Raw genomic sequence first — 27,465 nt, 5'->3', positions numbered from 1 at the left:
ACTCTCCAGAAAAAAAAAAAATTGGCAAGACAGTTGAACTGGAAAATGTGGAAGAGTGGTGAATCCCCAAACAAAGGGTGTTCTTCAGAACAAAATGAGAGAAAGGTCAGGGACACAAATGTGTGTGTCAAGAGGGGAAAGGTTGAGGATGTCTCTTTTTCCCTTACAGATGATGGACTGGAGACCAGATGATGGCAGAGGCTGCAGGAAATATAAAATTATCTTTAGAGAAAAAGAGTTTGGCTTTGCCAATTTTATGTTGAAGATGATGGCTGAATATTCAGATAAACATTTCTAAGACAGGTTCAGATGTGGGATCAGAGAGACGGAAACATTTGCCATCATATTTGATAGTCTCCCAACATAAGTTTAAAGAAAAGACCATAAACACATGAAATACTGGCTCAAGGCACTGTATTTTACAGTACCCTTTCATATGAGAGAGCAGGGTTTCATACGTAAATACTGAAACTATACTGAGGCCAGCTCTCAAAACAAGCATAGGTTATGAGAAGGATATACTAAATTAAGATAAGGTTGTCCATGTCATACCCTTTCTCCATTCCCTACCACTGGGAGAAAAAGCACTTTTCTTTCCCAGTCCTGTCCGCTCACCTCTCTTCATGCCGATATGATTTTTGCCCTTTCATGTTTGGCAGTGTGTTGTGTGTGCTTATGTCTCCTCAGGACAGACCAGATGCTTTGCTTGGAGGGTGGTATTTTTGTATTCTGAAATAATACTTTGGACTTTTCTGCCAGCAGCTGAATGAAATACCACAATGCTTCAACCCTAGATGTTCTCCAGAAAGTGTTTTGGAAAGCCAGGCTTGTCTGTTTTCATAGGTCTTGTATGCTTCACAAAATGCAGCATGCATGAGGTATTTCCTCTTTGTTAAAGGGTTTGGGCAGCCCCTACTTTTCCTTAAGACCTCTTTGTCATCCTGTTCTATAATAATAAGCAAGCAAGCAAGCAAACATATCTTTGCTACATATAAAAACAAACCACTGTCGGCTTTTGTGTACAGCTTGTGCAGAAAAGATTCTCTTTCCTCTCTGCTTTCTGTATTTTGTTAATTGACTATTTTAAATGCTTCTAATGAAAAGCACCTACGTGGCTGCAGGCTTTCTGCTCCAAAGTCCTCAGGAAGGTAGCCGGCTGGATGTTTGCTTTGTCCCTTATCAGTTTCAAGGAGAAATTACCTGACCACCCCAGTGACCACTTAATCTCCCAGTGCAGGATTTTAAAACACCTGGGCTCTATTCCCCTCCTGTTCTCCAGCATCAGCCAAGAGACTTCAGAATATTTGTACTGATTTGCGGAATCCCTCTTGACATTTAAAAAGCAATATATTACTGCATTGCTTTGCATTTCTTGTTGCTGTTTTTTGTCTTATTGGTGGTTGCACATTTGAGTTGGTAAAAGAGTTTACTGTTCCAGTCAAAATTTTTCACCTGTCATGCTATTCCGTATGCTAACCTGCCTGTTCCCTTCTTCATTTTCTTTCTCTCATTCACCTCCACTCTTGCCTTTCCCTTTTTCTCCCCTCATTTTATGAACTTCAGTTCTCTAATTCAACTTCTCTGTTTTCCAAATCTCATACATAAGAAATGGGCCAAGACTTTATCCTGCAAACAGTAATATGTAACATTTTTCTTCCTATCTTATCCAATAGAACACAATGGCACTACTTACACACCTTTGGTGACACGTACCAGTTTACAATACTGAAGCCCAAGTAACTCACCTAGCCACTGGCTTTTACAAGCAAAGAAGGAACTGCTGTGGTTTGTACACAATGTACCAAATTCCAGTATAATCTCATTGCTGTTACCCTCATTTTCCACTTCCCCTCCCTGTTTGTGGTAATTGCCTATTCTGTCATTTCAGATGAAGTATCTCACCATGGAATGACTTGTGCTCACTCTTAATTTGATGTACTGGAAGTAGTCCTATTGACTGAAATGGAACAATGCACATAAATAAAGGTAAGTACATGCGCAAGCCTTTAACAGACCGTACATTGCGAATCCCGCAGGAAAAGCGTGGTACCTTTTACTCATTTTACAATATTTGCACATGTTAAATACAGGTTGGGTAATTAGTAACTTTTTCCAGAATAAGCTTTTAGGTTCCATACCGGCTTAACGGAAGCACCGCTCGTCAGGACAAACTCCAGTTCCAGAGAATTCAGAGGTGACACAAGACACCATGAATGATTAACTAGAGAAAGAAAGAAAAAAAGCACACGATTTAAAACGGATGTAATATTAATGTATACAAATAATTCTTAAAACATGCCAGAGGGCAGAGCAGAGTGATCTGGAGTTAGCCCGGAAGCAGAGGTCGGGAGCAGCGAGCCGCTCTGGGAGAGGGCAGCGGCCGAGTTAGGGTTGCAGGAAGAGGGAATCCCGCGAAAGGCGGCGTGAACGTCGGCAGCAAAAGGAGGTGGAAGAACCGAGGAGCGGGGCCGGGTTTTGGCTGCCCAAGGCCGGCGCCCGGGGAGGCAGGGGTGCTTGCAGCTGCCCACGGAGAGCGAGGCCGTGCCGTGAGGGAGGAGCTGGGGACTTGTGGCCATATTCTGAGAGAGGTTCTCAAGAATAGGGTGGAAAGAAGACACATCTGTATTCCCAGCACGGGATCAGTGTTTTGCCATGCCGGCGAGTGAATCGGCGCTCAGCGGCGCGAGCCTGCTGAAACACTGCAACTGCTGATCCTTCGCCTCGCGCTTTTGCATTTTAACGGGTATGAATCCCGCGGAACAGTAAATAATCCCGCCGTGCTGCTTCCGCTGGCAGCGCTGCGAAGTCCCCGCGCGGCGGCCCAGCGAGGTGACACCTCCCTGCGGCCCGGCCGAGCCCAGCGGAGCGGCGGGGAGCTGGCTGGCGGGCGGGCGCGGTGGTCCCACTTCCCGCCCCCGCGGCCGGTCTGAGGGGGAACCGCAACGCCCCAGCGGCCGCCGGGATAGGACGAGGGGGCGGCACCGCCCTGCGCGTGAGCTCAGCGCGTCGCGGAAACCGACGGCTCCGGCACCACTTTCCCTCCGCGGGCGGAGCCCGGCCCCGCCCCGCCCCGCTCGGCAGCGCCGCCCCCTCCGCCCCTCACACACAAGCGCGCGCGCACACACACACACATACACACACACACAGACGGAGACGTTTCCTGCGTGGGGCTGGGCCCGGGCGGGCGGAGCGGCGCCGCTTCCTCCCGCCGACCCGCAGGTAGTGGGGGTGGGCCCGCGGCGGGGCAGGGGGCGCGGAGGCGGGGGGTTCCGGTGGCGGCGGTGTGGGGCGTCCCTCGTCGTCCCCCGCCTTGGGCCTCCGCCGGCAGCCGCCGCCCTGAGCGTGGCGGAGAGTGGGGGGTGGAGCGGAGCCTTCCAGCCGGAGCCGCCTCTGGGCGGGGGCCCAGGCCCGGGTGGGAGAGGGCTCGGGTGGGTCTCCGCCGCGGCCGGGTCAGCCGCGGCCCAGGGGTGTCCCGGGGGCCGGGGGGAGGTCGGCGGTGGCCGCCGCTGCTCCTCACATTGCTGGAGGGTGAAGTCATCGTGTCCATTGTCTCCCCTCGGCTCCCCCCGGGCGGGTCGAGGGGCCTGTCCCGCCCCGGGCCGTGGCGGAGGAGGGGGGGACGTCCACTGACGGCCGGGGCCGCCCCTCGCCCGCGGGCCTGGGGTGGCGTCGTGTCGCCGGGTGGGTTTCCCTTGGCCTCAGGGTGGCGTGCGGGGGTGTGCGGGGCGGTGCTGCCGCCCTCCGCCCGGGTGGGCCGCGGCGGCGCGGGGGGTCCCCCTCGGCGGGCGCCTGGCTCCTGCCGCCCGGCAGCGGCACCGGGCCGCCGCCGGGGCCCGGGAAACTCCTGCACTTGAACTTGCGGGAAGAACGGGGCACGCCGTTCCCGGGCCTTCAGCGCGGGCCGGGGGCAGGGCTCACCGCCCCTCCCCCCGGGTATCTCTCGTTTATCCCTCTGCTCTGTTCTCCACCCCGGATCCGGTGAACCGGAGGAGCGGAGGGGTTTCGAGTGTCTGGGGATATCGCATCTCGGCTGTAAAGGCGGTGGGAGAACAAGCAGTGATGATAGCCAGAGTCTTGCCGAGTGTTTTCCTTGCCCAGGTCCTTCTGCAGAGCTGGGAGTTTTCCACCTGGCAGCGTTTTCTATACACAGAGCAACTATTGCAGGCACGGCTTGGAAGGACAGGGAAAACGGGTAACTAACAATCTGAACGCCAGCCTGCGTGTAAGTGAGCTGAAGAGGTGATGGTTGGCACTGGGGAGGTGTCCTGCCTTTCCCGTCCGGCTCTTGTGCTGTATGACAGAAGGAAATGGGGCTTTGCCAAAGGGATAGTAGTGGAGTAGGGTTATGGGGATATGCCAAAGGGACAGTGGTAGAATGTATTTATTGCTGAGCAGAGAAATCAAAATTTGAAGCCTTCGTGCCCTTGTGGTCACTTATTGGAAGCCTGCCTGTGTTTCCCCATGAGGAGCACAACAAATCTTGTTTCTGTTGAAGTACTGTAGTTGGCATTGGTACTGATTAGTGCTTTATCTCAATTGTCATCAAGGACAGTGTTATTTTTAAAAAGTAAAGGGCAGTTTGTGAAATGGGTCTTGCAGGATTTAATTCTGTATACAAAACTAATTATAAATTCATTTTAAAAAGTGTTTTCCTTGAAGGTGTGTTTTTAATACTATTTCAGTGTCTGATGAAATGTTTTTTACTACGTTCATTGGAAAGGAAGGTTTTCAGTTTAATACCCATGTCAAACTGAATTATAAATTATAAATTATAAATTGCCCAGCTAAAAGAATTCACTTGTGTGCTTAGAGATAATAGCTGTGTAACATTACTTAACAACTTCCAAAATCTTACCATTAGTTTACCTGTAAAAGTTTAAATGCTTGTACTTAAAGCTTTCAGAAAGCTGAGAAAGCACGTGGGGTTGTTTTACATTGCATGTGACCTGGGCTTGTTTGGTCCAGAAAATGAAAGCTTCACTTTTGCATAACAGAAATAATGCTACTCTTAAAAATGAGTTCAGTAAAAGGCTTACCTCTGTGTAGCTTTTATATGCATGGTTTTTTGAAGTATGCCAGAATTTCAGCTGTACTTTATACAATTCAGCATTTATAAAATGCTGAATTCTAGCTGTTATGTTTATGTTGTAATCTGTTTTTGAGTTTGAGGACATCAGATCATAATTTCTAAAAGTGGGAGTTGAAATGTGTATGTGTGGTTTTCTTCTCTCCCCTTCCCCTTAAATCTACCAGACAAATGACACATTTCTTACATAGAGCAATCATCAGATTTTGATTAATTATGCTAGGTGAGGCTCAGGAGGAAGGAAGATGCTTGACAGATATATTTGTTTACCTTCATAGTGTGTACAAATCCTGGTCTCTCCATTAGTAAATGAATCATTAAAGCTCCCTTAGCTATGGGATTCCCAGTTAGCATTAATATATGCATTAGGACAACTTGCTTTATGTGAATATCATCAACCTGTGAAAGAAAACGAACCCTTGAATTCTTTTAGCAGTTGGGTAGAGCCTTTTGTGATGTAAAATGTGTATACTTTTTTTTTTCCTATTATTAATTAACAGGATTTAGCTATGACAAAAACTTCAGACTGAATTTGTTCAGTGGGTAGGTGATTCTTCCTAACCAGTCCAGTTTGGGGCTTTTTTATGTTTGCAACTTTTTGATACCTACTTAGTCTTAAAGTATTCCTTGCAAAGACTCCCCCCACCCTCCTTTCCAGGGAAACAAAGTAGGGTGCCTAAATCTTTTCACAGGACTTCTGAATCCTGGTTTGGAAGCGCTAAGAAAGGTCTTTGAACTCTGAAGTACAACTACACTGGTCTGCACCACCATCTCCTGATGGCCTTCAGCCAAGCTTGTGGTCTCCATTATGGGGTCAGTTTACTCTGGCCCATGGTCAGAAATTCATAATTAGCTTTGTGATTTGTTTTCTGAATTGTACGTAAACACCACATACCAGCCTAGTAGAGTAAATTTTAATACCTGACTAGAACGAGTTGATGGATACATGTTTTAGGCCCTAGTCTTCTTAGTGTGATTTCTAGTTTGTAGCTGAGTTGTGAGTCAGTCTGATTCTTTCTTAGGGTCAGCAAAGGCTCTTTGAAGGACTAATAAAATTCATTCTAACACTGGCTTACCCCTAAAGAGGTTGACTTCAGATATTCGTCTTCTTGCCTTTGTCTTAGCTCTAAGCTTCCATTATTCCTTCTGTGTGAACTGATGGAAGATGTGTAGCTGAATGAATCGGAGTACGTAACACAGCTTCAAGATACTGAATCTGAATTGCACCTGGAGGTAGTCTTCCACAAAGAAGGTGAAAGGTTACGCTGAGTCTTAGAGAACTGGTCGTTTTTAGAAGTGTTGCAGTGTACAATTTTTGTCCCCATAGAAGGAATATGGAAGAGGCTGTATCAGTACCTCAAAAACAGTTGGGTTTTTCAATGTTCCTAATTTTTCACAAGAGGAGACTTTCTTTTATTTCTGAGTCTCTGAAGTGGAAGTTTCATCTGAGATTTAGTCTAGTTCATTTCTAGTAGTTTGTCTTTTAAGCCTTCAGTGAAATAATCTTTAAGGAAAAATTGAAACCTTTTTGTGTTGTATATAGGTTAGACTTCAGATATTGTGGGTTCTGCGTTAACTCGGGAAGAAATAGAAGTCCAAATAAACAACTGTACATTTGAACTAAAGAGTAGAATTTCAGTCTTCCCTCTGAAGTATTTGCTTGAAGGTTACCTCAGAAGATTTCTTCAGGCACTCTTGTTTATTTTATTTTTTAGTGCTTTGTGATAAGTTATTATCTAAGTAGGTATTTGGTCTATTGCTGCTACTTATGGATTGCCAAATTTCTTCCAAACTTCTGTGAACTAATGTTCACCTTATTATCTGACAGTTTCTTGTAAGTTTAGATTTTCATTGATTGGAAGAGACTTTGGTTGTCTGTGTCATAAGAAAGCTTAGTTTTCTTTCTTTCTTCAGTGATCTCTGGTTGTTTCATGTACATTTCCGGCAATTCTCAGGCACTGCAGGACTGTGTTTTACCTTGGCTTGATTGCTGGTCCTTCTCTGGCATGGGTTGCTTGTTTTGACCTTTTTTTTCATCTTAGTGCAGGTACTGACTCAAGGATCCAAAACAAAGCAGTAGATATCTAAAAAGAACTGTAAATGTTGTGTGGGACTAGAATATTACAGGGCTCTACTAGAATTTTTTTTCCTGTTGTGAGTATGGCTTACAAGTAGTCCTTGAGTTCTTCAGAGTAGAACTCAGAGGAAGAAAAGCTGCATAACCGAGTTGTGAGATGTCATTTGTGATACCACCCTTAGGTCTTTCCTCATTAAGGCAAGTCAGAGGGCTTTGACTGTCTGTCTTGCTTCACTTTCATAGAAGTTATGTCATGCTTCTAAGAAGAATTAACCCTAGCTTGAGGTTTATCCATAGAATGAGAAAAAGTAGGAGTCCTTCTGCTTTAGGTTAGTTTTTTGCAATGGAAAGATTACTCTAGGCTTTTCCACTCTTAAACTGTGTATTGAAGTCAGTCACCTGCTGGGTGACTATTAGTATCTTGTTGGACAGGCAGCTGGAACACTCCAATGGTGATTGCCATTTACAAGGCGAGAATAGCTGTAGATTTCTTTTTTTTTCTGAAGGGTTAGTTTACTGCAGGTTCACTTCACATGTAGATATATTGCACCAGTCTGGAAAGCTGATATAAGAGTTGCTTTAGGATAAAGCAACTTAGCAAAGAGACCTAATAAAATGAGCTTAAATAAAACTTACATATCCACAGGTGTTTCCTCAGGCATTAAAACTTCCTCTCTTTAGTGGCCAGCATATCGTTAATGATGTCTTCAGCGAGACATTTGAAGGGCATCTTGCAGAAATAAATGTTTGTACCCATTCAATTTGGTATAGTCACTTGGTTTTGCTTCCTAGGTAGAGCAGAACTCTGTTAATGCAAGTATCCTGTTATTGTTCAGCACAAACTGTCATTGTGGGACTATGTCAGTTCTGTTTCCATTTATAGTTGAGACAAATTACTGTTAAACAAGCATTTTTCCATAGGTCCTTTAGCTGCTTCCATAAGGCAGATTAGAGCTCTTATTCTAAATTGGAGCCCCTGGCTGTACACCTCAGTTGTTCCATTTAGTGAATGAAGAACTGCTTCAGCAAGAGGACTAACTCTGGAGAAACTGTTTGCAGTAAGAGTCATGTTGCTTTGATCTCATTGTGTTTCACTGATGCTGCGTATCCTTAATAAAGAAAAGGATCACTCTTAAGTTTGTCAGTTAATCAGACTTTCCACATAAAACCAAACTCTGCGAGCCACATCAAGTTAATCAAGTTCTATTTTTATATGAAAATGCTTAGTCTGTAAGATGGTTCCAGCTATACTGTTCAGTGCTCTGGGTAAGATTTCTGGTGAGACAAATTCACCTCATGTATGTTTTCAAGTAATAGTTTCTAGGGAGTGCAAAGTGGTCCTGCACATCAGGGGATCTACTGGGTGGTGGAGGTTCAGGTGAGACAGAAGATTTTAGTTAAGGCTTGGGGGTTTTACAGCACTACCTTGCTAGCGTTTTGGATATGATGACATCAGAGCACTAGTGTTGCTGCAACTTGCTTTTATTTTTAAATGTTTATATAAAATAGCCTTGTTAACTGTCCGCTCTTAGGCAAATAAGTCTGTCTTAGGACCATAATGGTTGTATTCCAGAGGAAAAGGCTATTGGTGATGCCATGCCTAAATGTGTCATTCATCCATTTCCTTTGCTGAAAGTACACGGTGCACAGAACTTACGGTATATTTCAGTAAAACTACACAAGGGGAGGGATGTTTTGGCATATCTTCTACAGTATCGTCATTCAGAACTCTCTTGGGGAAAAAACATTTATACCTTTTTAGGAGGAAAAAAAAGGCTTTTATTCTGTCAATAGTTGATAAGTGTTTTGGGCTTTTTATGACCTGAAAATTGGGGGCCATATGCTCGGCCCATATTCAGTGCTGCAGCTCTTCCTTGTATCAAGATGTAATTGTGCCTTGACAGTAAATGTTTTAGTAAGTATTAACTGAACATCTGGTGTGGGGAGCGTGTATAATAAGTGAAGATGCTGACAGAGTGGTTGTTGCAACATACTGCTTGGATTTTCTCGTTCATATCAAAATGCTTTATGTAGGGAGCATCTAATAGCAGAATAACATTTCAATGGGAATAAATAGTCACTATAGTGAGACCACCCAACTGGCAAAGGTGAAGCCTGCTGAGGAACATTTTCTGCTGGTCAGCCATTGGGAATTATCTTACTTTGGGTCTGCCTTTCGTGTTTCCCTAATAAGCAATGTAATATGTTGATCAATGCAAAGAAATGTGACTCTAAGATGAAGTATGCGCAATGTTAAAGACTTTCTTCTTAGATTGTGTACTGGAAAAATAATTTTTATCAGACTTCTCCACTGTGTGTCGTGATGGAGGTGCTCTGACTTTATGTTCCTTTGTCTTAAGTCAAATATAAACAGAATAAAGCCTTTAAAATCACTTTTTTTTGCTGAGTTGGAGACCTTGCTTCAGTTTCCTGAGAAAAGCGGTTACCTTCTCAGTTTCATCTTACCTTTTCCTGAGAAAAGCGGTTACCTTCTCAGTTTCATCTTACCTTTTCCTGAGAAAAGCGGTTACCTTCTCAGTTTCATCTTACCTGTGAAGCTGTAACTGATATTTTTTGTTTGACTTTGCATTTTGAGAAAAAGGAGTCAAGCTTGCTTTTATACGACACTGCTAAAAATACATCTTGGAAGACCAGGAGCTCTTTTACTCAGGGTCAGAGATGGAGGTATCAAACTTCTAGGTCCTTTTTAAGCAAAGGGATCTTTAGTGCTTATAGCCTGTGAAGCCAGGCTGTTGCTTTCCTGAAGTGTAAGATTCTGCAGTCAGTGCAAGTTTATCTGTGGGACAACATAGACAAGAAACCTGCAAAGCTATTGTGCTCACTATTTCTCTTAATTTCACAACACTGTGGTTTTAAGCCACCTCCATTTCGACTGAGGAATTTTTGTATCTAGTGACCAAAAGGATTTTCCTCCTTAAAATCCTACCTGACTAGTTATATTTTTTCTCCTTTCTTCCACTTCCTGTTCCTATTTGCTGTTGCCTCTTTTTTCCTGTTTATGTGGCAGTACACTTTTGTTCAGACTGTCTGCGGTGGTGGTGTGTAGCTGCAGAAAAGTAGACTTTGCCTTCTGTGACCTGACACCAGGCAGAAATTTAGCCAGGGTAAGAAGAGAAGAGAGCCCTGTAGGCTCAGCACAGGAGTCCCGGGTCTTTCCATTATTAACAATTAAAGATGATTCCAAGATGAATTAGGTAACAGATTAACTAACTAATGAAAAGAGAACAAGGACAAAGAGAAAGATCCTGCCTTGCAAGAATTCAGATTATTAGGATTACATGCTGCCTCCCTGTCTGGGAAAGGAAGAACAAGCTCCCCTGTTTTCAGTGTTAATTTAATTAGTAGATAAGGTATGTGATATGCCAGATAAACTTATCTTTTGCTGTTGAATTGAAGCTTTGCAAGAAGTTGTTGTTACTGGGGTATGGGTTAAGAAATAGAAGCATCCTGTTTAGTCCTGCCCAGCAGTGCTTCAGCTGTTTCTCTGCTTACTGTTTCAGAGAAAACGGTTTCTTCCCACCTCCTACACCTTGCCCTAATCAACATAATATGATACGTGGCTAGATCTAGACCAAGAAGTGTTGTTTGAGTAAAATATGAAGATAGTGACATCGTCTTGTTTTTATTGTTTCTTTTTTCTGTTTTGGCTTGGTTTTGGTTTTTTTCTGGGGTGTGAGGTACTGCTGTATTTTTTAGGGCTCTGTAATCATATCCTTTTTCTTATCTCAAAGGTCACACACTATCACCTTTCTGTTTTAAGGGTAATAAATAATTTCTAAGTCACATATTCAACCTAAATTATCTCCCACAAGCTGTGGGGATCTTTGCACTGTATGCCTTTTAAAGCCATTATATGGAAAATGGCATATGCACAATTAAGGTAAAACCACAGTATGCTGCATTTGTGGACAGATTCTCTTAAACCTTCTGCAAATTTGCTTTTGTTCATCTCTGGTGGTTAAAAGTAAAAATAATAATACATATTTTGATATGGTTGGGGTTCCTCCTGAAATGCATGAAAACACTTCTAAGAGTACGCAGAAGAATGGTTTTATTGTGCTAAAAGTCATTTGGTGAGAGACCAAATTAGAGCTCTGAAAGGAGGGACCTTCCAGTTGGCAGCTCAGTGAACAAAAATACAACACTTTATGGAAAGCCTCAATAGATCGATGCTTAGGTTTTAGTAGCATGTAGGAGGCAAGAACTCTTGTCTTTATATTGTGAAGATAAGGAAAATGCTTTCAGGATGCTGGTAGTTTGACTTTGTTTCTCAGAAATCATGATAATTAGTGCAGTAGTAGTACCAGAAACAGGTATGTATGGCTTCTGCAAGAGCTAGACTTATTTGCCCTGGTTTTGTAATGTGAAGGATTGCAGAGGTCAAAGTGAAACTGATACTGCCATTGCATGCAGTTTATTGACCTGAAACCTTAAAATTACAAATTCTCAAATGTTAAGAAATGCCAGAACTAGGGCTAAAGAAGCAACCATAGTCTGATTACCTTCTGTGCCTAGTTCTATTAAGTTACAGCCCTTAATTATAAAGCTGTGTTCTTTTGGCTTCTTTTTCTTCCCCACAGAAGCATTCCTCGGAATACATTTGCCCTGTCCACTGGGGAGTCTGTCTAGGCTGAGCAGCAGCAAACCTAGTCTCTAGGGCAACTGTTCCCTTTGAATAAGTTTGGAGGTATAATGCAAATAAACCAGAAAACTGAAAAGACTTTCTTATTGCCTGATGAAGGCATCTGAATCCTGGCTATGTAAAATCAGTGGTATTCCTTGGTTTGGTAGGTGGAGGTGGTGTGTTGTGTTTGTGTACGCAGTTGATACTGCAGATGTCTTTGAACATAGAATTTGGTGTGTAACATAGCCTGAGAGAAATTAAGTTCTTGTGTGTCTCAGATCAGGCACCTGAGGTTGGTAAATAAATTCATCCTTAATCATATGCTTTAATGTTGTATCTGTTAATAGGGATAATAACGATGCTACTTCAGTGGGGTGAATATGGTGTTTGACTATTTCAGCAATATTAATCTAACATGTCAGTGCGCTGTGATGGCCTATAAAGAAATTCCTGCTTTCAGTGCAGCATTATATGCAGTATTCCTTTTTAATTTTTTTTTTATATAAGAGGCACTATGAGTAAGACCAAATAAAATACTGAGGAGTGACCTGGTAAGTGCAAACCTGGCAAAGATTCGGGGGGGGGGGGGGGGGGCAAAAGCAATGCAGTTAAATTGTCATAATGTACTTCAGCACTCATTTCCAAACTCCAAGGCTTAATTCTGTTTACTTGATGAAGTTATTTCCAATGTAGTTTGTGTGCTGTTTCCTAGCTGTTAAAAATAATAATTGTAATCATATGAGCAGGTTTGGAAGCTACTCACTAGGCAGACCGCTGCTATTTGAGCTAGTGGTATCTAATAATACTGTCATACTTTATAGGGATCAACCCTAGACAGTATGATCCATGTGCGTATGCAGAGGGTTTTATGGATGTCTTTGGACTGTGGAGGATGAGTGCTAGAGGAAGGTATGCTTTAACAGTACAAGCTGCTTTTGCTGCTTTTTTTATTTGTCACCAGGAGTGTACCTTTTACTTTCTGCATAGTTAACAGTGCTTTGTCCAAATCCTATTCACATTTAGTCAGTTACAATTTTTGTTAGGAAGATATCTTATCCAATCTAAATTCATAACCTTTTCAATTCCTACTCTGATGTCTTTGTCTTTCTCACCTGTCATTTGAAGATGCTCCTTCCCTCTTCTCCCGCTTCAACTATTCTATGTAGGGTCTGTGTTATCTTCATCCTGTGCTTGTTTGTCTGTTTTCCTCTAGTGTTTGTGATCAGCTAGTCAGTTCTCCTGCCTCATTGGGTTTTTTGTTAGATATATTGTCTCTATTACTTGTTCTGGTAGTCTCCAGATTACTTCGTGAACAACTCCTGTTGGTCTCCTCACTCTAGAATCCCTATTTTGCCTTAGATTTTCCTCTCTGGCACTCTCTGATAGAGTCTTTGTTCAGCCATCCTATTCCTGTTTTGGTGCAGACTTCAGTCACCCTTCTGGCAGTCACCACTCCCACTGTTAGAATTACAGTATGTTTCAAGTTGAAAGAGACTTTCAGAGGGCCTGGAGTCTGACCCCTGCTCAAAGCAGGGCTACTCCTAGGTTGGGTTGCTCAGGACCATGTAAGTTTGGACTATTTCCATTCTTGTTTTCATGTAATCTTTCCCCTGAGCCCCTTTCTCTCCATGAGTTTAATCCTATCCCCTCCATGTTTGGTTAGAGTGTCTTCTGTATTGCTGTTACTTAGTAGAGGGATCTTGGAAAAGTTGTTGGCTTCCTAGCTTTATTTTTCTGGTACTTTGACCCAGTGTATTGTGCACCTGGAAGTGAAAGGCAGATACTGTTTGATTCCAGGCTGGATCAAGTTCAGGAGAGATTTTAGCAGATAAAATATTTGTTCTTTGCCGAAATTCATGTATTCTTCTCCCATTCCCAAAAACTTGCAAGTGTAGCAATATTCACATTGCTGGAAGGCTGATAACATGTACACCTTAGATATGCAGGTCAGAATTCAAATTCCAGCCTCAAAGCGTGCTAGTGCTAAATCTTTCCAGATAAGATACTGCAAGTTTGGGATTTCTTTTTTTATGTTCTAAGATTTTTTTTCATTAAAGTGTTATGGTTTTTGAGGGTTGTTTGGTTTTTTAATTTGTCATTGGCTTAAGTAGTTTGGTTGGAATATGAGTGCTGAAGATCTTAGTATATAACTTTTCAGCCCAGTTTGCTTGAGGGGATTCTATGCAGATCTGGAAATAGGCTGTTATAGTGGGAAGTGTCAGGCAATAATACAGTTACTAGCCTTCCTTTTAACAAGAAATCATTGTCATGTGAAATAAATTACTTACTAAACTGTAAAAATAAGGTGAGTCACAATGCATTTAACTTCTTATTAATTTGGTTTCTGTTTTCAATAGCATGCTTGTATTTTTCCAATTTGACTTAATCTGACTGCTTACATTCTCCTCCCCCATAGCATCTGCTGTTTAACTGTGAGGTGCTATACCCGTCCTTGCTTTAAGCTTGCTGCTGCCTTTTGTAGGACTGCTGTACTCTTTTATGTGCACAGCAAGCCACACGGAATAGTGTAGCAAGCTACTTTGGAAACTTAGCTGCTATCTTAAGGACATGGTTAATTTAGCAAATAGCCACAGCGGTTTAAAATGTTTAACCTATTACCACCTTCTATTTGTTAATGTCCTCTTGGAATTTACTAATCTACAACCATCAACATAATGAAACGAATGCCTCTGCTTCCATTCAGGTCTGGAGATTTGGCTTAAACCTCTCTTAAAGGCAGTTTGAACATCTGACCTCACTCTGAGGAGGACAGGGTGGCCCTGTTCTGAATTTCTGCTGCAGGGTAGGTTAACCCACAACAGAGGCAGCATGGACCGCTACTTGTTCTAATTTAAACAACTTAAGCTAATTCAGTAGGGGCTTCATCTGTAGGACTCTCAAACTATGTAGCGAAGCTTGCTGAGCATAGAGTCCCTCTATGCCAGAGCTTCTTGCTCTGGACATTGGATTGTGTCCCTTTAGTATTTAATGTTTCAAAATTCAGGGAAGTAACTTCATATCTGTCTACGTTCCTGTGGAACTTGTCTGCCATGTTTTTGTCCACATCAAGTTGCTCTGTGCATTGTTGGAGGAAATTATATTAAAATATAAAAAATCTGCAAGCTGCCTAACTGCACATTAATAGAATTCTGTAAATGTATTTTTTCCCTGCAGAAATACATTTTGTAGTTATATATAGCTTAATTAGTCTTAAACAACTCCAGGTATTACTGTAACTTGACTGATTTAAAAACAAGACCTAAAAATGAGGGCACATCGAAAACAAATGGTGTAGTATCTTACAGAATTCTGAAGTCTAGCTTAAAGTTTCTTTTCTTTTTTCTTTTTTTTTAACTGTTATGTCCCTAGCTATTTTACCATTTAATTTTAGTGATGTTGAGAATTTTGTTGAGCATAGTTGCTGAACCATATTAGAAACACTGGTGTTTTCTTGGCATGTGATCATTTAGTTTTGTGCTTAGGGCCACAGAGCAGTGCTTGCTAGTACTGTGGAATAATACCCTGTGGTTGCTTTCCTTTTGTAAAGTAGTAGATAAATATTGAAGTGTATCTTCTAGCAAGTAACTTAAGAAAATGTTTGAAAGATCTCCTGTGCTGACATAAAGTTCCTTTTTAACAAACTTAAATAGCTTTTCAATGAAATTATACACCTGCTTCCTCTAATGTATTTATGTAACTATTTTCTTTGGAACTGTAGGAGGAAATAAATGGTTTCAAATAAACAGTGAAGCTCCTGACTTCAAAGAACTTCCTTCAAAAGTGAAATAACTTCACTTTCCTTTCTCGAATAAAATCCAAACATAGCTTGTTACATATCCATGCATATACATCTACAGGGATTTTAATCTTGGGTCTTTTATAGGAAAAGAATTGTTAGTATAGGACACCTTGAATTAGGTTACATTAGGGACATGGTGGATTTGGTAGTGCTAGGTTGAAGGTTGGACTCAATGATCTGGAGGGTCTTTTACAACGTAAATGATTCTATGATTCTGTGAACTAGTGTTGGAAAAGATTTACTGGATTTATTCTCATCTGTTGCGTATCTTTATTATGGTGATTTAAAAAGAAAAGTTCTCCTTGGAGATGAGCTCCCTGGATGAAAAGAGGCAACACAGCTAAATTTTTCTGCAGTTATGCTGCAGGGCAGTGTATTTTCTTCTTCAATGACTCCTTACCTAGAGTATCCCCAAAATAGACTAGATTGCATCTGTTCTCATGCTCTGCTTAACCAGGACATTACTTAAGGAATATAATTAAAACATAATAGTTTTTACTGGCAAAGGCTGCTTAATTAGGATGCCTGCAGATATTTGATCTTCAAATAAGCTTACATATGCACAGGGATCAAATGTTCAAAAGTGTTGGACACCATTTGTTTTAATTGTTCTTGTTATAACTGCAGTATTGAATGCTCCTGAAATTCTGTCTTGTTTAGGTTTCATTAGCAGTTGATTTCTTCTGCAAACCTGACATATAAGGACTGATTTCCCCAATCCTCTTAGGATGCTGAGGGTGTATACTCTTGGCTGTGTTTGTAAGTGTATGTTTAGCATTTTCAAAAACTTGATGCTTTTTTGGTTTGCTTTGGTCTGTTATCAAAACTTCAATAAAAAGTGTGCTCCTTCAATATTATGCTCTGTAATATAGTGCTTTCAGCAATCTCTTGGAAATAACATCACTTCTAAGATTTCTATCAGTTCAGCTCTACCTCACAGCAGTTTTTTAGTGGATTCACAGAAACATTTTCCAGCTTCATGATTAATGAAATACTTCATTCTTATTGACAAGCCAGACTGGGTGTGAATTACATATGAATACAAGGACTATGTTTTATACACCAAATGCTTTGCCTAGCTCAGTAATTGGTCTGACTCCCTCTTGCTTTTAATCAGGGCATAGTATTAAATGTTATAGCATTAAAAAGAAGAGTTAAATTACTGGAAAATAAATCCCTGTCACATCTAGATGGTAATGTACTCTTAGATTAGAATAGTTACTTTAATTCTTTAAGAAAGCTTTTCTTCACAAGCTTGTTTATAGGTTAGAATAGGTTAGTATGCTTACATTGTAATAAAGTGCATTGCTTTCCTATATTTGGTATTTTGGAAGTTGTTGGGTTTTTTTAAGAAAATATTTGTAAGAAAACTGAAATACTAATGTATATTTATATAGCCATAAAATTTTAACTTTGAAGTTACATGTTTAGTTTAATGCTCTTAACAAGCTTGTTCTAGATTTGAGGGAGCTTGCATTCCTCACTGAAGATCATATACGAACACTGTTTTTAAGAGGCAGAATTTTAAATTACTGGAGCATCTGACATCCAAGGCATCAGTTTAAAATTTTTCCTTCTTGCCAGTTGTGGTTGCAAATTAGTTCATAACTAACTAATATATTTCTGTGCCATTTAAACTAAGGAGGAAAAATAAGATTTAGAGTAAAAATAATTATTTAGAGTAACTGGGTTGCTATTACAAAAATATCTAATTTTTCTTTAATTCAACAATTTTGATAAAAAGTGTGGGCTATTTTAGAAGTTGTATGTAATCAGAGGGGAATATGAAAATAGCAGGGAGTTACTTCACCCCATGCTGTAAAGAAAACAAAGGGAATTAATCTCTTCACTTCTGTTAACTGTGCATACCTGGTCAGGTATCTAAGAAATATTAGTAATACAAAGCACTCCTGCTTGCCCCTTCCCCCTGCCCTCAATATCGTGATTGACAGGAGGTCAAGCTTCCCCTCCACCTTTAAAACCAAACTAAATCCAAGTCCCTTCCCCAGCCCAGACTGGGAAAGGGCAGAAGTTATGCATGGGGCTAGGGAGACATGTTCATTTCTGACCCCTGCAGGAGGCTGGTGAAAACTTTGCAGCTTGGGATTAAATCACTGAAACAGACACCAGTGTCAGCTGAGAGACATCCAGCATGCTCCAAGGGAATTTTATCACAAGTTTAATACTGCCTCACAAATGAGAAAAAAAAAAGTTTTTCCTGTGGAACTTACTAACAAAAACTGTACCTGGTCAAGATGCAGTTTTGTTTGTTTTCTCTCCTGTAGACTAGTTTTGATTACAGGGGAAAAATTATTTTAGTGCAAAGTTGAAATTGAAGTGATTACCACGGTATCTAGTTGGGGTTATAGTCTTGTTCTGGTCTTCTGTGTATGCCATTAGACAGCTGTCTTAATGTCCTGTAACATCCTGAGTCAAAATAATCTTTCAACTGATTATTTTTTGTGGAAAGGCATTTTCTTGAATATTTGGCTTCTCTTTTTTTATGGTTATTTTTATTCCTCTTAAACAAGAGTTGAGACAGTCCAGAAGAAACAGTGCTCAAGGATGTCAGGATTTTGCACTTCCACAGGGATATGATTTCAGAAGTTGAGGTTAATTTTTGTTGTTGTCATTGTATCTTAGTTCTTAAAGTTCATTGAAGGAAGTCTTAGTGGAATGTAAATGCAGTATCAACGGCGTATGTGTAAAATGGAGGCCCAGAGTTGTTCAAAATAAAGCCTGTCGTGGGACAAAGCTGGAAAGAAAGTGAGGGATTCACTGTAATTTGGCACTGATGTTTATTTGGCAGCCCTCCTATCTCTTCTTATCTTTGCTAGTGTTCCATCAGTCAGTGCACTTATATGGGCCACTTGAATGCCATTTATTCAAGAGCCAGCTGAAAATGTGTTGCATGAGGGAGACTGTGGAAGAGACGTGTGATATCTGTAATAAAGAAGACGGCACAAATTTGTTTTCTGAACAATCCATAGTTTTCCTAATGACTGTTAAAACTGTGATTTTCCTTTTTTTTTTTTTAGGATCAGTCTGTTGAAGTTCCTGTCACTTTAAAAAAGAATGAATCTCATGGAAGACCAAAAAATTTCAGTGTTTCTTCTCAAGGTTTATTATTTGTCTGATTCATTTCCTGTTTTTCTGCTAATACACTGACAAAAGCAGAAACAAATATCCTTCAGTTGTTTGTTTGTAAATCTGGAAAAGTTTTACTGTATTATAAGTGGCTGTATGTAGCTGTAGATGATGCAAAGATTTATACGGTACTTCCCTCTGTCAGTCTCTGGCTAATCCCACAGCTCCAAGGCTTCGCATCTCTCTAGGTGACAACTCTGTTCAGATATGAGAAAGCTGAGGGTAAGTCAGAGCATCTGTTTTCATATCATAATGTGAGAACAAGATGATATTTGGTAAGATGAGTAGCAAATGAAATATGGGTTTTAAAGGAATAATTGTTTTGAGCTGTGTTTAATTAGGCAGTTAAGCTCAGTATCATAGACTTTCTTGGGGATTCACAGCATTGAGAGAGAGATTGATATGTATATGGATGGCAATATAGAAAGTGCTAGAACATACTGGCAGGGAGAGAAACTTACTTTTTGGATTTGAAAGCAGTTTGACAAGTTAAGAGTTCCTGTTTAGGGCATGGGCCCAGTGGGAGATCCCTTTCAGCCTTCATCTGCGCCATGGAGTCTTACACGCTCTTTAGACAGGATCCTGTACTCATGAAATCCAGTGCAACTGTTCTTATGTTCTGGTGGACTTTGAGGGTAGTTTGGAATGTCAATGATTATTAAAATATAATTGTTTTTTTTCTAACGGTTACTGATATCTTGAATTGTTACAATTCAATACAATACAATTAAAATTGTAACATCTTAATACATTCTTGTAAGATTTTTGATGTTAGAGTAAAATATAGATTTGCCTTTTTACAATATATATTCAAGGTGTATCAAAAAAGTATGTCTTACCTAAAAGCTAGATCCCGTCCCTTTCAGGCAAATGCCTGGAAAAAGATTAGCACTTCCAACAGAGTGGTTTTTTGTGATGTAGTTCATGCTGTAATTCACAAATTTATGAATTAGGAGACAGTTGGAAGTTTGCAGTTTCTTTTACAAAATATAATCAAATAAAGTAATTGCTTAAATGGCTTTTTAAAATTAAATTTGGGGTTAGCGTAATATAGTACTTAAATCCTTTTCAAACTTGTATTTGAGAATCCGTTTGATTCTATAGCGGGCTTAGTCTTGCGTATATTTCTCGGTTAGGGAATACTGCTTTACTTTGGAGAAGCAAAAGCAAGCAAGGCCTTTGAGCTTTTAAACTTTTTAGAGTGAGCTTTTCTATGTGTAGACTAAGTTTTATTAGGCGCTTAACGACAGAAAAACTAATCTAAAAGTATCAAACCTTTCTCTATTATAGTTTAAGAAGTTAGTACTAGAAATGTCATTAGGTTCTTTGGGATTGTTCCTTTTTTTTGTTCTTTTTTATTAAGTATTTGTCTTTCTTTTTAGATATGTGGGTCTTCCAACAATGAGAAAGGTGGACTCTTGAGTGGCATTAAATACTTCCAGGTCTACCATTACAGACCATGTATTTTGCTGAACAAAGAAAAATTTAAGGGTTCCTTCTCCAATGATGTCAGTCATAGGGAGGATATTGTACTGTAAAATAAGCAGTCTATCAAAGGGAGAAACATAATCTTTTTGTACTGGCATAGTCTATGGATATTTGAGGGAGACTATGGGGAGGAAACCCCACGTTTTATTTCTGCTCCAAATGGTGGTGGGATTTATAAATGTTTTTAAGGATAGCCATGGGGGTGAGAGACAGGACTGGTGTGCTCCGTATATTAGAGTACAGGCAAATGAGTGCAAATTGTGAAGTTATTGTGGCTTAATGCTTAATAGCTCAGACATAGGAGGCTGACTCTTTGTGTGATGCCAGTCTGACTGTGACATAAGGCATTCTCCTCTGTCCATTGTCAGGCTGTTCTCTGCATTGTCTGTGTGAGAGTTTGGCAAGTCATGTTAGCTGTCTGCCTCAACCTCCTATCTGTCAAATAAGAGCTATGTGTCCTTTCTCTTCATGCTTTGTTTTTAGAATTTATGCTATATACAGAAAGACACACTTACACATATGCTAAGTGCATGGTGTAGTGGAAACAGGCTTGGTAGGTATTCATTTTGACTGGGGTCACTCTCATCAAGTAAGCAACAAAGAATTAATCTTTAGGAGTGTATGGCTGTATGTGTATGCAATACTTGGAACTGACAGTATCTTCTGTAAAGGAGATTGTTTTAATATCTAACTTGAGCCACAAAAGACGAATGTTTCAGTCCGACTACATTTTGAATAAAATGTACTTGAAAACCTCTATGCCTGGCTTCATAATGCGAAGTATTTAACAAACAAAACACCAAATGCTGTTTCTAAGAATGCAAAGGAAAGGTTTCTTACTGTTTAAAAATATAATCCCTTGTAACTGCTCTGAGAAATTTGTAATGTCTCTGTTTTGGAGCAGAGGTGGTTGTCTTTTATTCTTTTTTATTTCTTAGAGAAGATTTGCTCCATCTTTTATTCTTTCTTTGTGAAAACTTGCAAAGAACGGCAAATTTTTAGAGAATGGTTTTGAGCAGTTCTGTGTAAAGACTGGTTGAGGTGGTACCTAAATTCCTGAAAAATTCACATACAACCAGACTTATTCAGCCATTGTAACAATTTAAGATGCTTAAATTTTGTCTCCCAGCTGTCAGGCATCAAGTCAGTAATGAGCAGCCCAAGTGAGAAGGGGGAATGCTTCCTCTGCACTTGATTCTCTGCCAGGTTGAGAGGCTTCAGACAAATTGGGAGATGCCTGTCTCCAGGTTCAGAGGAGGTCCAGGAAAAGGTGGGTAGAGGCAACAGAGGGAAGAGGAAAAGTGATAAGTGTATGCCTTGAAGAGGAGTAAGAAGAAAAAGTTGCATGCTGGGATAAAGGAATTGTGGGTGTTGAAGGCTGAAACTACTGAAGCAGCTACTTCTAAACTTTTTTAGAATAGACACTTCTTTTTATGATAGCTTTCCCTATTTTCCGTTCCCCTCCTGCCATACGTGTGTATTTTTGCAGCTCTCAAACTTGAGCATCTCCAAAAGATAATGATAGAAGGAAGGAGGGGACTGTTCACAGGTATTATCTTTAACCCCTGCTCTAAGTATTGGCCAACACCTGGGCCAGCACAGTGTCATGTGGGTTTGGTTGCTGGGGGGGAGGGATGGGAAGGTGAATGAAGCTTAGCCCTGGATAGCCCTCTAAGCTCTGCCTGCTGTTGCAGGAGCATGGATTTATTTCAGTTTCTTGTGTTCCTCCACTGAGATGTATTCTACAACCTCTAGTTAAAAAAAAGCACTGAGCAGACAGTAGTGTCCCTCAGGGAAGGCATTCTTCTATGTTTGTTTTCCTCGTTAGAAGCCCATTGGCCAATATTAAACAAATCTGTTATGGGGGTAGATGTTTCAAAGGTAAACTAATTCTAGGTAACGCTAGCTAAGTCTTCTCATTTGGTGTCTGCCCATTACTAAATTTTATAAAATTTGGGTAAGAGAAAATTCTCATGCCCTAACAACAGAAAAAAATATTGTTGACATTTAAATCATTCTAGACAACAGCCACATTATTTGGAGCGTGCTGGGGCATACACTTAGCATAGGAAACGCTAGAATGAGGAGTCTGTGGTAGCCTCATTTGTAGAGTGTTTATGTGGTGTTGGGCAAGGCCCTTACAGGAAAACAAACACTCAACTGCTGTGTATGCCCGTCTTCAGACATTCAGGTGTTGACCTGCAGTCAGTGCTCAGCGTAAGTTTTGAACCTATACAACCCTATACTGACACAAAACAGCCTTACAACCTTGGCAGCTTGCAGTATCTTAATCTTATTTCAGGTGGCAGTTTTAGCCTTGGTGTCTGTTTCCCATTTTGCAAATTTGGAAAAATAACGTTCTGTTGCAGAATTACTATGAAGGTTTCACAGCAGTACTCTGAAGATTGATAATCTTTTGAAGCCATTAGTCTGGTAAAAATGTCTTACAGACTTATTATGGTATATGTTAATTCTGCATCGTATAAAGTTGTTGTAAAGCAAAAGATGTACAATACATAAGCTACAGGGCCTCATTTAGTAGGGAAATGAGAAATAGCCATCCATAAATGAGGCCAGCTCAAGAAGAATTAGTATTTCTGTGTGATCCTACAGGAAGTTCAGAAGCCAGATCCAGCCTTTAGGATATTTCTATCTGGCTTGGTGCCCTTCTCCCCAGGACCTGGGAACAGCTCCTGGAGCACTAGGTGGGATCCAAACAGGAGTAGTCTTCCATCTTCTCTCACTAGAGTTTGCCTACCTGGCACTATACTCGCAACTGTCCCTGTAGTAAGCAACCATCTGCTTGGGTGGGGAGCAGCTGGCCCCACTTAATCTACACATCTGCTTATAGCACCCTGGCACTTGGATCTCTGTTGTGGGCAGAGGAAGAGATGTCCCAGTGTCCCTTAAAATGGTGACAAGAATCAGATACTCACATCGAGCCATCATATGTGCTGAGGCTGGACCAGCATTTGCATTGCCTTCTGGTACATCAACTACACAATCAAGTAGATAGACGGGGGATGCTGAATTTAGTTTTTATGGACAACTTGCGTTCTGGTATCTTTAACTTTTGGGCACTCAAGTGTGCAGTGTTAAAAATCCAAACAGCTCCTAGTGTAGCTTTGTGTGTGTCTTGTTGCCTGTAGTGTATCTGATAATGCTGTATGTCAGAAGCAGATAACATATTTATTGGGGCAAGGACTTTCCAGGGGGGGCAGACAAAGGATAAGCTTGTCTCTCCCAAAACCACATTAGCACTTGTGATGTGATTACAGTAGCCTTGCTATGCATTTCCTGCCCGGTATGGCATGGCTGTATTGGACTTTCATGTAGTATGGTTAAGTACACTGTGGGAAGTACTTGATTCTACATGAAAAACATTTTCTTCCTTCATACAAAAATTTTATTTTCCTGGTTGCTGGAAAAAGACTTGGTAGCTGAGCTTTCTTGGTGTATCTTGATACTCTAGACAAAGGTAAAAGGATTAGAGAAGGTGTCTATATTAAGATAGAAAGTTAAAGTAGGAACCGTAGTTGTGTGAATGCTGAAATACAGGCGTGATCCAAACTTGTATATTAATTTCCTTTTCTGTTATCAAGCCGAACTTAAGGAAGGAGTAAACGATGTCACTTACACAATTATTTTACATCAGTCTAAAAGAGTGCCTAATGAAAAAAGGGCAGCTTCTAAAAACCTGTACTTTTTTTTCTTACTGTCCTGAGAACAATTTGTGTCAGATTTTCCTCCCTTTCCCTCCTCTCAGTAATTCGTATGCCATGTTGTTATTGGTGAGGTGAAACGAGTAGACAAACAATATTGTGTCAGTGTGCCAGTTGCAGATACTTGTGACTTTTCTGGTACCTTATCACTCCACCCATTCCATATATCTTCTGTCTTTTCCTCTCCCCCGCCTTCTGTCTCAGCAGCATTGTCCTCTCTAGGATTGTGGTTCCAGAGATGACTGTGACTGGACATATGGAGGACATTAAATAGAAAGGAGAGGGATTGTACTCAAGACAAAGCTGTTAAGTTTGAGTAACTTGCTAGCTGTTTCTGACACAAACTCTTCGCTCTTCCATTGAAAAGCTGCAAATGCAGCTGAAGCTGCTGTAACCTCTCTAATGGGGAAGTCTAGGCTGATACAAACTACTCCAGTTATAGCAAAGCTTAAATTTAAACAAAGCAGTATCTTTTTGAATGTAGCTGTTATCTTCCCAGTATGGAATGAAGTCAGCGTGACCAGCAGTTATTTAAAAAGGCTGCACTCGGTGTACATTTCAATGTGAGTTAAGGTTTGCTAATAAAAGTAAATAATGAAAGTCTTGCCGGAACAATTCCTTTTCAGACATAGTGTTGTGACATGAGAGTTGACTTGGTGAATTGTTGTTCTAGTTTACTTGCATTTATTATTCATGTTCTCTGTCTGTTTTGATGTTAGAATCCTTCTGAATGTGCTTTAGCCTTTCTGCTTCCTTAAATTCCATTTCACAGCTCTCTGTTATACAACTGTGATAGCTATAAGGTGGTGATTTCCTTTTGCTGGGTGACAACAGTTTTGCTTTTCTAAAGAGGATTCCTTAATAATACTGTCCAAAAGTTTGCAGCAGAGTACTTCTGTAGCTGCGTGCAACTTTAAAAGGGTGAGACATCATTTACGTTCCTTCAATGCTGTATTTGATAGCTTTCAGTCAGTAGAATGATTTGAGGGTGAGTTCTGAGCAATGGGATTGCAAATCAAAAAGGTCAGAAATAAAGACAGAAAGGGAATTGCCATGAATACCTTCATTAATAATGGTGATCTTAAAAGATGTGAGCAGGAAAAGATTTGAGGAAAAGGAAGGAGAGAACAGCTAAAAATTTCAGAATTAATTTTGGAATAACTCTTCAGTTAGTTTTTTATTTTCTTTAAATGCAGTGTTTAGTTGGTTAGAGAATAGTCTATAAACCGTCCTTACTGAAAACAGACTTCATATACCAGAAATGTAAAAATATTAACAATTTCTGGCAAAGTAAATAAAATCCATGGAAGTATCTACTGCTTTGAATCGCAAACTTGAAGCTTCTAAATAACTACTACATCATAAAAATTCCTATTTAACAACTTACCTATGTTAAAATGATTTGATTAAAATGTCTCACTTCTAGATTGTTACAACTTTTTTGACGTTTTATATGCATTATTTTTCAGGTCAATTTGTTATATTTCAAAACCACTGAAAAAGTTAATCCTACCATGGAAACAAATATGCAACTGAAGCTTTTGCAGGGGACTTTCATTCCTCAATAATAGTGATTGGGCCTGCTTTATTCTGTGTTTTGGCACTGGTACAACGTATGATTCATTTTTGTCTCAAGGTAGCTGTAGCAAGGAAACCACATGCATATTGCAGTGTAACAAGGTTAGAGAAGTACATTTCAAATCGAATACAAAACAGTCATCAAGGATACTTATTCATTCTGTGGATGTTTTATCCTGTGTTATAAAGCAGACTTGGGGAAGAAATCTATCACACAGCTGTGTTTCGCCTTTGCTGTAGGCAGTTCAGTGCTGCGTGAAGAATGGAGCTGGTGATAATACTCCATTCTTGAAACCTTAAATAGTTTTGGAGTTGTTTACCCTGGCTGTTTCCTCCCCTCTGCCCCCCTAAGAAAACATACTGTGTTTTTTGGAATTTGTTTCAATAGCCAAAGGAAAGGTCTGGGTTGAGACTAGAGCCTAGCATTTTTACCTGTGTAGTAGTCCTTACAGCTGAGGGGAAAGAAGTTGTGATAGCTGGACCTCCTGAAAAGCAGCTGGCATCATGTCCAGGTATTTTTTAATTGATCCGGTCTTGCTGGGAGATGGCAAACACAAGTACAGGTTTGTCCAGATCAGTCCACCGAGTTGGAACAGGATACAGTCAACTCCAGGTAATGTTTCATAGTGTCACCAGGTTATCTAGAGGTAGATGTGGCCTTTTGAATATGAAGCTCAAAGCTCTTTGGGGTTGGTTTGTGTTAAAATGTCAAGATAATCTCTGGTTTGTTTGGTTTCTGTGTCAGATGCTCATTTTTCTCCGGGGAGCTGATTCTCATTCAAGAACTGAGTCATGTTGTCAGTGGCTGTGGAAACTGTGTTGTTAGTCCTTGAATGTTTGTGTGCAGGTTTGTAAAATCCGTGTTTTAAATCCATTTTAGCTACTGCTGTCCTCTGTGAAGGTTCTTGTGTTTGATGTGGTGCTCGTTATATGGCGGGCAGAAGCTCTGATAGAAGTGAGGAGCCTTTTATTATAAATGTATGCGCGTAGCCGAGAGTAAGGTGTGAGGACAGCTCTCAAGGTCCTTGTGCGGTGAGGTCACTGCAAATGTCCTTTTGTGTGCAGGCTGGACTTTGAGGATCTGTGACATGAGCTGTCACACTTGTGAATGTGCCTTCGTGTCTGTGTGTGGCTTGCTGAGTGAATGCTACCTTTCTGAGTGAAAAATTAGAATGTTACTGGTGTTGCGTTGGAGCAGAGGTGACCCCTGGTAGATGTAAAAAGCTGAGTGAATAGAGGAGGCTTTTGAGTTACTAAATAGATCTCAAAAAGTATTATTGTTCATTCCCTAGATAGCCAGCGTGAGGTATTCTGCCACCATCATGGACATGGTGTCTGCAGGCAGTTTCAGGAATCCCTTCGTCTTAAGTGATCTGCCGAGTATACAAACTGTTAGCTTTGGCTCCAGTTTCTGGTTTTAGAATAATTCAAATGTTTCTTACTTGAGGCATCTGTTCTGTTTTTGAAGATGGAAAAGAAGACAAACGCACTGCTGTCTGCCCTTGCTCTGTCTGGGTCAGGCTGCATGGCCCGAAGGGACAAGGTGCACTAGCTGAGGGCTTGTGCTGCTTTCGTGCCAAGCCGCTGTGACCTGCTGGGAGGACGCGACAGGGCAGCGGGCTGTGCCTCTGCCATGCCTGCTCTCTGGTTGCTGCTTAGCTGGTTACTCCAGCTAACCTCTTCAGCTCTTACTGCTGCTGCTTTGTTCTCTTCCTGGCTTTGGTTCATACAGAGAATTTACCTGAAGCCTGGAAAATGAGCCAGTCACAGGAGAGACTGCCTGATACAGCCATAGTCTCAGACTGAAAAACTGAATTTGTCTTCCTGCTTTTCTGCATTTGTTTCCCAATTTGGGAGTCCAACCTCTGAGTTACATTAAGTTTCCATTGTGCTATGTGACTACTTCACAAGCATCTGTTGGCA

The 27,465-nt window shown here is 40.8% G+C and overlaps 1 protein-coding gene across 2 annotated transcripts in view; it reads left to right on the top strand.

Moving 5' to 3' along the window:
• Positions 1-2,656: 2,656 nt before the first annotated feature.
• The window catches only part of RNF19A (ring finger protein 19A, RBR E3 ubiquitin protein ligase), a 59,940-nt gene continuing 35,131 nt past the window's right edge, over positions 2,657-27,465 (top strand). Inside the window, exon 1 of one of the 2 annotated variants that reach the window (XM_075085505.1) lies at positions 2,657-2,743. The gene's annotated coding sequence lies outside the window, so the exon portion shown is untranslated. Of the gene's footprint in view, positions 2,744-3,105; positions 3,220-27,465 lie in introns of those variants that run through there. The other variant, XM_075085504.1, reaches the window with a different exon arrangement.

This window comes from Phalacrocorax aristotelis, chromosome 2, assembly GCF_949628215.1.
Source record: "Phalacrocorax aristotelis chromosome 2, bGulAri2.1, whole genome shotgun sequence".
NCBI lineage: Eukaryota > Metazoa > Chordata > Aves > Suliformes > Phalacrocoracidae > Phalacrocorax > Phalacrocorax aristotelis.
The sequence above is the reverse complement of the archived record's forward strand: the minus strand, read 5'-3'. Positions and strand labels throughout refer to the sequence as shown.